Here is a 12,242-nt window from a genome sequence, read left to right as displayed (position 1 = left end):
GGGAGCTGGTGAACCACAACTAAGGAGCCCACCTCCCGCAACTAAGACCCGACGCAACCAAAAAGAAATTTAAAAAAATAATTAGAAGCAACGTATATCTAATACACAAGACATCTGACAAGTGGTTGATAAATGGTACTTGTTATTATAGCTCTCCAAAGTTTACCAAAAAATAAAATCCTCATTAAATCATATGAGTTTTTCCAGTATATCCCCAATATTTCATTAAGAGCTTACAGATACAAGCGCAGTAGCAGTTATATTGGTACCATAGAAAGACACATAACTATACAAAATAATGCTTATAATAAAGCGACTCTCCTGTCAATATAAGTAGAGTTGCATGAGGATTAACCGTGAATGCAAGTGAAAGGGAACGGATTCTATTTCCAGCTCTAATAGCATAACTTGTAGCAAACCAGTGAATTCTTGCATCAAGAAAAACTAGAAGGAACAAGATTAAAAAAAAAAAAATCTCTGTTTGAAAGCATTGAGAGCTGCTGAGGCAACCAGGACTGAAAGGCCACGATCCTAAAGAAAGGTGAAGAGAGAGAGGTAAGCCTGTAAGTTTCCCACTGGGGAATTTCTTAATTCTTAGTGCTGGCTAAAAGGCTAAGAATCTGAGCAGAGTGTGTTCTTAAGAGGCAAAGCAGCTGAAAGAGTTTCTGGACAGAAAAGACAAAAAGTAGAGTCCAAAAACAACAGAGATAGGGGGAGAGGCAAGCATGACACAGAGTCGACTTTTTAAGATACACAAAGCAAGAGGGTAAGAATCTAAGGAAAATGCCAATGAAAGCATAGGGGAGTTTACAATGGCCTAACAGTGCCAAGGAAATAAAAGTAAGAGCATATGACCCAGCAAAAAGAAGGGGCCCTAATAAACACCCACAGCCTCTCAGTTAAGACCCTTGGAGGGCTATGTCCACAAGACTGGGGGCAAATCAGTTGGATATTTGTCTTAATAAAAATTACAACACAGATGATTCACGGCAACTCAGCTGTTGATCACATTAAAGTGGTCTGACCCACCCTCCCCCCAACCCTAGTTTCCTGCCAGAGAACAGGGTGAGCCCTTTCTGAGGGGAGATAAAATCAGGAACCGATGCAATTTTTTCATATACAATGTCCATCATTTAATGAAATATGACAAGGCATAGCAAGAAATAAGAAAAAGAGAAAACCCAGATGATATAAAGAGACCTTCAGATTATCTAGATCACTGCTGTCCAATAGAACTTTCTTCAATGATGGAAATGTTCCATATGTGTGACATACAATACAGTAGTGGCTGCACATATGTGACTATTGAGTACCTGACATGAAAACTGAATTTATTTTATTTTAAATAATTTACATTCCTATTTGAATTTAAATAGCCACAAGCACCTAATGATCCCTGTACTGGGCAGCACAGCTTTAAACAGAATGCATACTTTTCATGCTGATAAAGGGAAGAGTTAATAAAAAACATCTGATTAATCCAACAAAGGAGTGAAAAAGGATCATAGAACAAACAAGACAAAAAGGAAAGAGACAGTATAATGGTTAATACATATCCAATTATATCAGTAATTATATTAATTACAGAAACAATATATACTGCAATAGAAAAACAAAGATTGTCAGACTAAAAAAAACCACCACACATTCAATTATGGAAATTTCTTTATATACTGCCTCTCCTTCACGCTCTCCTCTTCTTCTCTAGAACTCTCATCATATTAGACATATGCTCACCTGTTCAGTCTATCCTCTATGTCTTCACCTTTTTTTCCTATTTTTCGTGTCTTTACTTATCTTTGCTGCATTTTGATTAATTTTCTCAACTCTTTCTTCCAATTCAGTAATTCTCATTTTTCCTGTGACATATCTACTGTTTAACCCTTCTATTGAGTTTTTAATTTCAATGATTTCATTCTTAAGAGTTTTTTCAACTGTTTTTCAAATTCATATATTCTATTCTAATATCACAATATCTTACTCTTTCCTTTTGGTTTTTACTCCTTTGATCACTTTAATAATATTAAACATAGTTACTCTACAGTATGTTTCAGATTGTTGTATTTTATCAAGTTCTTAAAGTCTTAATATTGCTCTTCATCATGTCTAATTATTCTCTCTCATGAATTATTTTCCTCTATGATTTATACATTTTAATCACTAACTCTTCATGGGAGTTCTTTACTGCCATGGACTGCTAGAAGTGTTGCTACAGCGAGTTTTGCTTTTGCTGGACACTCTAGGATTTCATTGGTATAAAAGATTAGCATTCACATTAAAATCCTAAGAAGACTGTCAAATAAGACTTAACATCTACATATGGAAAAGGCTTAGAGCTTTCATTTCTCAGGTGAGTTTTCTTTACTTTTTGGTTTTAATGTTTAGCTTTTCTAATTCCCCTTTCATTGAGAGACAGCAATCCCAAGGTCCTACCTTTATGCAGGGACCTAAGTTATAACTTTCTGCCTCACACAAGTCAAAGATTGCCTTCTGCCCTACAGCCTCTAGCTCCTAGGGGCTGTATGCAGTCAACAGCATCCTTTGTACAACTATCCTTCTACTACATCTGATCCAGTAAAAACCAAACTTGGTATCAATGTGATGGTCTTGCATTCACTCCTCAGTCAACTAGAAAGCTGAGCACTGAGAAGAATATCTCAAAACCATACTAATTGTTACCCTTACCAAATGTGATCTCTCACCTTGGCTGAACCCTCATTCAGAGTTTCAACTTTACTCATCTCTGATCAGCTTGCTCTCCCAAACTGCGCAATGACTATCTTATAATGGGCCCTCAATATCTGAGGGTTCCGTGTCCTCAGTTCGTTGAATCCAAGGATGTGGAACCCGCAGTAGGGAGGGCTGACTGTACTACAACATTTTATATAAAGGATTTGAGCATCTGTGGATTTTGCTATCTGTGGGGGTCCTGGGACCAATCCCCCATTGAGGAAGTACTATACTTTCTTCTAAAGCTCCTACTCAAAGCAGATAATCTGGCTTCCTGTTACATCAATAGAATCAGACCCATCAAGCAGGATGTCTCTCAGTATTCTGCTTCCAGGCAGACATTCACATACGTCACCACCTACTTTCCTTTAAGCTCAGAAGTTTGGTGTCCCAACTCCTATCCTAGGTATGCTCCTCCATCTCTGAGCGCTCTCTCTCATTTCCTCCCTCTTTTGTGAGACCTTTTCTCCAATATTCTCTCCTGTATCTTCAATCTCTCAACTGGCTTCTTTCTCACACCTGATAAACATACTCAATTGTCTCTCTCTCTCTAAAAGACTAAAATAAAAACAAATTTTAAAAAATAGGGTCTTTTCTCCCAGAATCCTCACCTAATGTCTGGCCTCTTCTCCTCACTGAAAACACTTGAAAGATTATTTATTCTTCTTGGCTGTACTTTCCAATCATTTTTCTACCACATGTAATCTGGCTTCTGCCCAACTACTTTATTGATATTGTTCTTATTTAGGTCATCAATAAATTCCTGGTTGGCAAACCTAATGGACAGTTTTCAATATATATTTTACAGGACCTCTCCACTGCACATGACACCATTGACCATTCCCTCCTCCCTATTTCCTCCTTCCCAAATTCCCTATTTCCTTTTTCTCCCATGGCACTGAACTCTCTGCCAATCACTTCTGTGGTCTTGTGTAATATTTCCCAAGGTGCTCTCCTTCACCCAGTACTCACCTTACACAACGTACTTTCCTTGCTAAACCTCACTTAATATCTTGATTTTATTGACAACTTAATAACCAATGAATCCAGTGCTTCAGCAAAGGCATTTTCATACCCATACACATTAACGTGTAGACAGACATTGTCTTGTGGTCATCCCACAGGCCTCATCCTCTCTATGTCCCAAATCAAATTTGTCATCTCCTTTGGTAGAAGTACTCCTGCTCTATGTTCTCTTCTTCAATTGGAGACACCATGATTCACCTATGATAGAAACCTGGGAATCATTCTTGACTCCCCCGTCTTCCTTACCCTTCATATCTATGTGCAGTAGTATAGCATGGTGACCCAGAGACTAGCACTGAACAGGTCCTTGCTCCTGATTTATTAACTATACTGGGCAAGTTATTAGATGGCAATTTCATAAGTTCAACCTAGTACTTAGTCTCTTTAAGCTTATTTTCCCCCATCTGCAAAAATGGAAAAGGTATGGTACACATTACAGAGAGGATCAGCATGAAGATTAAACAAGGTAATGCATGCAAAGCACTCAGCCTCTTGCTTCATACATAATAAATGCTCAATAAATGTAGCTAGTTTTATCAAACCCATCAAGCCCTATCTACTTCCAAGATATATCTTGAAGTTATCTCCTCACTATTACTTCCTATTTACTCATTCACTCATTTATTAGCAAATTCTTATTGAATAGTCACATGTTCTACGTACTAAGTTAGGCCTTGGGAATTCATGATGAACAAAGGAGACATTGCCCCTGCTTTAGTGGTACTTCCAAAATGGAGGGGAGGACAGACTGTTACACAGCTATTACATGAAGTCATAAAAAAGTCATGACCCTAGGGTTTGTTCTGGTTAGTGAGAGTACATTCTCCAGGTCCCATCCCCTTTCCCTAGGGTCCTGGGTGAGGAAACACATGACAAGCCCAGAGATGAGAGAACTGTTGAAGAAACTCCTGCCAGAGCGATCTACCTAGACCACAAATCTGACTATGTCACCCACTGTGTAAACCTTTCTATGGTTCTTCATTGCCTTCAGGGTAAAGTTAGACTCCTTAAAATGACAGATAACCTACCTCATCTCTTAAAATGAGAGAGAGAGAGAGAAAGAGTGCTAAGATATGTTTCAATAATACTGAACTATTTATATTTCTGTATACATGCCATTTTTTTAAATGTTTTTTATACCTTTGCTCCCAAGGCCCCCTGAAACATCCTTCACCCTCTCTCTGCTTTGGTAACTCTTTATACAAGCTGGCATTCTTACAGAAAGAAGAAAAGGAAAGCAAGCCAACTCAAACTAGCTTGAGAAAAAGAGAAATTCATTATAAGGATACTGGGGTGTCTCATGAAACAGGACAGGGAAGTGGCTGCACAGCTATCGTAGGTAACAACAGAACCAGAAGCTTGTATGCTGGGAGCATGCATCCTCTCCACAGCTTGTCTCTGCTTCTCACTGTGAGTTGTCAATGTAACTCAGATTGTTGTTGTTTTTCCTCTACCACAAGGCAGAAAACAAGGCAGTTGACAGTTCTCAAGCTTCATTGGGACCCGTGTTGGAAAATTCTAGGGAGGGACACTGATTGGCCCAGCACATTTCAGGTGTTCATTCGTGGACAAAAACTTGTGGGCTAGGGACACAATGTAACAGTGAACTGAATGGCTGTTCTTGCCATAACCACATGAATGGGGGAGGAAAGCACCTAGAAAAGCTGAGGAGAGAGAACAGGACAGATTAAGGAACACAATGAGTAGAGTACATTCCTACTCATCCTTTATGACAGCTCAGGTGGTCCTCCTCCAGGGACACTCAAGACCCCCTTTACTGGGTTGAATGTCTATATTCTATGCACCCTTACTGCCCCATATGTGTGCCTAATTGTCTAATACTGCCATAAAAAAATTCAATGATCTGCTTCTGTGTCAGTCTCTCATGAACTCCTTGAGGACAAGTGTGTATCATATTCAGTTTGATTCTTCAAACTCTGAGGATACAAAAGCAAAGCAATAATGAATGTGTAAATTTGTTAAATATTTCTGGAAAAAATGAGTAGGTGATTACTTGGACACATGAATTTTATTTCTGAAACTCTAGCTATAAAAAGTCATCATTTCAAACTTTCTTTGAAGTCACTACACATGTAACCTCTTACACAGCAAACTCTGGTTACTAATAATTCCAAATCTTATTAATTATCTTTTCTGAAGTAATTATTAGAAGTGAGAGAATCTATATAATGGATTTGATTATATATATTTAAAATCACTTAATTAACCCAATATTCTAAAGAAAAGCACCAAAAAACTCCTACTGTGCTTAAGAACTTTCCAATCCCAGATCATGTGACAGCCAGTAAAGTTAAATAAAAACGCCAATTCATTGACAGAAGCATTCTCTGTTCTCCTCACCACTGTCAAAGCATTTATCAAATAGGTACAAAAAATGAACAAAAGGTAAAACAGAGTGAGAAGAATCTTGGTGAAAATTGGCAAAACAGTGTTCTGCTCTCCCTCTGCTGGCTCCTAGGTAGTATTGCTCTTCAATAGATATCTTTTCTCCCTATAATTAATAACGGCTAATAATCTGAAAAAAATAGATATATATATATGTGTGTATAACAGAATCACTTTTGCTGTATACCTGAAACTAACACAACATTGTAAATCAACTACACTTCAAAAAAAATAAAATGAAATTATAAAACCAAACAAAAAAATAATGTCTGATACAGAAAAGACAAAATAAGTAGACTAACGGCTTGACACCTAATTTTTCAAGAGAGTAATTCAAAAGAACAGAGATGGGGCTTCCCTGGTGGCGCAGAGGTTGAGAATCCGCCTGCCGATGCAGGAGACACGGGTTCGTGCCCTGGTCTGGGAAGATCCCACATGCCGCGGAGCACCTAAGCCCGTGAGCCATGGCCGCTAGGCCTGCGCGTCCGGAGCCTGTGCTCCGCAACGGGAGAGGCCACAACAGTGAGAGGCCCGCATACCGCAAAAAAAAAAAAAATAAAAAATAAAAAAAAAAATAAAAAGAACAGAGATATATGTAATATTCTATTTTCTGGTTTTCTAAGCATATGATTCTTACTCATAGATCAAGATGCAACCTGATAGAGTGGGAAAAACCTGCATTTTGAATTAGAAGACCTGGGTATGATTCTTGAGCTTTCCTGATTATCTACTGGTTGTGTAACCTTTCCTACGTGTCACTTTTATATTGGTCGCATAACGTTACCGTTTTTGGAACTGAGTTTCATCAACCGCTAAATGAAGATGCTAGGCAACAGAACTGTTGGATCCTTTTCTTGTTCTAGTACTTTCTGATTTTAAGTGCTGTTCAATTACAAAATTTTAATGGTTTCTGCTTTTTCTTGACCCCATTTGAGTCGTTCTCATACATAAGCAAAATGGTTGAAACCTTTCCTGTCATCATCAGCTTCTTTCCTGGATGCAGTGCCAAACACACGGTGGACACCCAAATGAATGTTGATGACATATCAATGGTTCTGACGGCAATGAAGAGCCCCGGGGCTTTAATTCGGGCTGAATTCTCTCCTGCTTAGACAGTCTAGAACGCTGAGCAGCAGCTGTGAACAGATCTGTATCTCCTTGCCCATGTCACCCTGACAACTGTCTGAAACCTTTGCTTCAAACGGGAAAAATGAGAAACAGCTAAAAATGTACTTTCAATCTGTTCTACTGTCCAGTCATTAGTTAAATTCCCTATACCACATTTCTTTAAATCAACTGACTCTTCGATATTGTTGCAAGGAAGGAGGGTACAAAGTGGTGAGAGGGAAGTCAGGAGGTACAGTTTCAAACAACTCCACTTCTTAGTTTAATATCCATCTTTCAAGACTAAAAGACAACATGTCCTGAATGAGAGCACATGTGTGAGCTGCTCACTCCAGTGCTTCCATGTATAATTGGCAGTCTATAAATAGTAGCAAACATAATTTTAGCTACCAGTTATTGAGAGCTTAATTGTGGCAGGTGTATATGTATATATATACATTACATACTTAAGGAGATCACATATATATATATATATATATATATATATATATATATATATATATATATATATAGTTGTGATATTGTGATCTGCAATAAGAAATTTTTATGTGGTTTCGGTCCCTTTTCCTGGCACAGAGCTCCCAAGATCCTTAAAACTCACTAATTGATAAGAGTAGTAAACAAGCTCCTAACAACCACACCAGAGTTTTGTTAATGAGGGGACTAAGGGAAAGCCCCAAAGGCTAGTGGCTGGTTGCCAGGGGAACCAACTAGGTGAGTAGAGGATTGGAACAATAGGCCTCATCTCACCTCTGGGACAGGAATGGGGCTGGAGGTTAAGTTCAATCACCACCAGTTAATGATTTAATCAGTTATGCTTAATGAAGCCTCCAAAAAAACCCCAAAAGGACTGGATTGAGAGAGCTCCCCAGGTTGGTGAACGCAGGTAAGCTTCTGGGAGAGTGGTGTGCCCCAGAAAGGGCATAAAAGGCTCTGCACCTATTCTCACCTGCTTTGCCTTATGTATCACCATCTGGCTATTCCTGAGTTATATCCTCTTCTAATGAAGCAGTTATCTAGTAAGTAAAATATTTTCCTGAGTTCTGTGAGCTGCTCTGGCAAATTAATGGGACCAGGGGATCATGGAAACCCCAGGTTTATAGCCAGGGGGTCAGAAGCACAGGTAACAATGATTGGTGTCTGAAGTAGGGAGGGGGCAGTCTTGTGGGACTGAACCCCTAACCTGTGGGATCTCACACTATCCCCAGGGAGATAGTATAAGAATTGAGTTAAATTGTAGGACAACCAGCTGATGTCGTGGAATTGTTTGTGTGGAAAATCCACACATCTGGTGTCAGAAGTAAAGGAGTATATAGTATAAAGAAAAACACACAGGAGGAGGTGTGGTGTGTGTATATATATAAACTGTAAAAAATTAATAAAAAGAAACTTCAATTGAATGGAGTTGGGAGAGCAGAAGGGGGCGCTTTCACACTGTGAGATGGTAGCAGAGCCCCCCAAGCAGGAAGAAGACAGACTCAGCCAATGAAAAGCCATGGACTCTGTTTACTACAGTCCTCCCAACCTCCTTTCCTCTCTATAAAATCATTGCCTCCCCTTGCTGTGCAGAGACTTGCACGTGGCTCCCATGGTTGCAGAGCCTGAATTGCAATTCTCTGCTGATTCCAAAGAAACCCATCTTTGCTGGAGAAATATCTGGCAGTCTATTTGTTTCAACAATACCATAGAGGTATATACATACATAGAAAATACCACAGAGGTATATGTGTATACACAGAGGTTTGAACTGCGTGGGTCCACTTAACAACGGATTGTTTTTTCAATAGTAAATACTACAGGACTCCAGGGTTCATTGAATCCATGGATGCAGAGCCATGAATAAGAAGGGACAACTATATATACTGTTAAAAATAAAACTACAGGGGCCTTCTCTGGTGGCACAGTGGTTGAGAACCTGCCTGCTAATGCAGGGGACACGGGTTCGAGCCCTGGTCTGGGAAGATCCCACATGCCACGGAGCAACTGGGCCCATGAGCCACAACTACTGAGCCTGCGCATCCAGAGCCTGTGCTCTGCAACAAGAAAGGCCGCGATAGTGAGAGGCCCGCGCACCGCGATGAAGAGTGGTCCCTGCTTGCCACAACTAGAGAAAGCCCTCGCAAGAGAAACGAAGACCCAACACAGCCATAAATGAATAAATAAAAACTACAGGCCCAAAATGACATCACTTGCTGTAAAGTCCATAATGTCAAACCTAGATTTAATACCTAATCTAACTGTAGTTGAACATTCTGCAGAAATGTAACCTTAATCAACCAGTTTGGAATTTTCCGGGTCAGCACCTTCGAGGTAATCTGTCAAATGGGCCCTCTCCATCCCCCCACCCCCATCCCGGAAGAAGAGGCAATATGCATAATAAAACCTCTGCCATTCCTTTCCCTCCCTCCCCCCACTCCCCAAAAGATGTCCCTTTCTTTTATTTCGCTAATAGCTCCCTTGCCCCACCCTTCCTCCTACAATAATCTTCCATTTTGTACCACTCCTTGGAATGCGCTTCTAGTTGTTAGAAGACATGCTGCCCAATTCATAAACCCTTGAATAAAGCCAACTAGATCTTCAAATTTACCAGGTTGAATTTTGTTTGACTGGCATATAGCTAAACTCTCAATGACTAGAAGCTATAATTCTTGCAAGTATATATACTTGTCAAAGAACAAAATTCAACCAAATCCATTTTAAAGATTTTATTGTTGGGAATTCCCTGGTGGCCCAGTGGTTAGGACTCTGTGCTTCCACTGCTGGGGGCCCAGGTTCAATCCCTAGTCAAGGAACTAAGATCCCGCAAGCTGCACAGTGCGGCCAAAAAATAAATAAAGATGGTATTGTCTTTATTCAGCGATTCATGTACAGATTAGCAGATTGAGAGAAGTTTTGAGGAACTGTACAGAATGAAAGGCTTTTACAGGTAAAAGGGAGCAAGAACAGAGAAGTCATAGTAGGCATTTGCTGACTTATTAAAGTGAGGGTATTTTCCTCATATGGAGCAAAGGGAAGTCTAGGAGCCTGGTTAGGTAACCTGTGCTGAGCAGGCAAGCACTGATTGGTTTACCTTGGCCTTCCTTATTTTGGGAGAGCCAAGAATAGAAACTTTGTTAAGTTTGGGTTTGCTGACAACGGACTGACTTAGCATAAGCGATTCCATCTTGGGCCAAAACTCGTTACTTTAATATATTATTATTATACATATACACACAAACATGTATATGTATACATGCTTGCTACATACATACACACACACATACACGCATATGTTTATTCCCCACAATAACCCTATAAGGCAGATGATATTATCCCTATTTTACAGATGAGGAGTTGAAGCTTAAGTTATTAAAGTAACTTCCATAGGTTATGCCACCAATAAGTGGCTGATCTAGGATTTGAACCAGGCATATAATTCCAGAGCCCACTTAGAGTTGTTCTGTGTCCCAAGTGGTGCAGTGAAGTAACTTAGTGTTGGAAAACAATTACTTATGCAACCTCCAGAATCACTAAAATGAAAAACCAACAATAACAACTGATAACCCCCAGTGCTGGTAAACATGTTTAGGAGTATAAATTGGAGCTGAATGTAGTGTAAATTGATGCAACCACTTTGGAAAACTCTTTGGCAGTATCTACTCAGACTGAACATACACACTGCCTATTATCTAACAATTCCACTATTCACTAAATATCCACTACATACGTTCACACAGAGTGTGGAATGTACGTGCACAGCATCATTATTTGTAAAAGCCACAAATGAAATCAACCCAATGTCTATCAACAGTGAAATGGATAAAATAACAGGTTCTCACCTTCATGTAATAGAAATACAATTCAGTAATGACAAAAAACTACTGCTACACCCAACAGGGGTGGATATAATGTTGTGTCATCGAAGCCAGACACGAAAGAGTATATTCAGTACAATTCCAAATTCCAGAAACAGGCAAAAATAGTCTATGGTAAAAGTAGTTAGAATGGTGGTTACCTCATCTGAAACTTGGGACCCATTTCATGTTCATACTTCATGTTTTTCCTAGTTTGTGGTTCTTGTGCACATCACCTTCTTCCTCACATACATATCTAATCAGTTACGAAATCCAACTAAATCTGCTTGCTTAAGTTCTATCCTCTCTTGCTTTCTTAATTCCCTTAGTGCAGGGTTTCTCAATCTTGGCACTACTGCAATTTTGAACCAGGTAGTTCTTTGTTGTGAGGGGTTCTCTTGTGCACTGTAGGATGTTTAGCAGTTTCCCTGTCCTCACCCCACTAGATTATCAGTAGCACCCTCTAGTTTGAATAACCAAAAATCACTAGATTATCAGTAGCACCCTCTAGTTGGAATAACCAAAAGTGTCTCCAGACATTACCAAATGTCTTGAGGGCAAGGGAATCACATCTCACTCCACAGAGCTGCTGTCTTAGTTGATCGAAAACCTCATTATTAATCACCTGCTTTAGGGAAAGAGATTCTACCTGGCCCTCCTGGGCAGGACTGTACCTCTTCCCTATCCTTCACACTCTGTACAGTTTTACAGTTTTCTACAGGATAAAATCTAGTATCTCTAATATGGCCAAAAGAAAAAAAGGGTATTATCTTTCCTCTACTTACCTCTCCAGGTTCCTACCCCAGCTATACTGAATTCCTTGCAGCTCCCTGAAGGATGGATGAAAGTCAGAAGAAGTGTTAGTCAGAAGTGTTAAGTACACTAGCAGCTTAGAAGATAAATGCAAAACTCCTAGGATGTTTTATATATAGAAAATGAGTAAGCATGTACTTTGTGAAACACAGACAGAACTGTGTTAAATATACATAGTAAGTTAGTAAACTATAAGGCATACCCAAGTTAAAATAAATCAAAAATATGATGGAACGGAGCATCATTTAGAGTCAAAAAGGAATGGAAAAACTAAGATATGAATAATTATGCCATCTCTGGGATGACAAC

The 12,242-nt window shown here is 39.4% G+C and overlaps 1 protein-coding gene across 1 annotated transcript in view; it reads right to left on the bottom strand.

Annotated features, from left to right (window-relative positions):
• Positions 1-12,242, bottom strand: part of KCNA4 (potassium voltage-gated channel subfamily A member 4) — an 853,171-nt gene that overhangs the window by 839,286 nt on the left and 1,643 nt on the right. The window contains exon 2 of the mRNA XM_067038069.1: positions 11,906-11,950. The gene's annotated coding sequence lies outside the window, so the exon portion shown is untranslated. The remainder of the gene's footprint in view (positions 1-11,905; positions 11,951-12,242) is intronic.

This window comes from Kogia breviceps, chromosome 7 (assembly GCF_026419965.1).
Source record: "Kogia breviceps isolate mKogBre1 chromosome 7, mKogBre1 haplotype 1, whole genome shotgun sequence".
Taxonomy (NCBI): Eukaryota; Metazoa; Chordata; class Mammalia; order Artiodactyla; family Physeteridae; genus Kogia; species Kogia breviceps.
The sequence above is the reverse complement of the archived record's forward strand: the minus strand, read 5'-3'. Positions and strand labels throughout refer to the sequence as shown.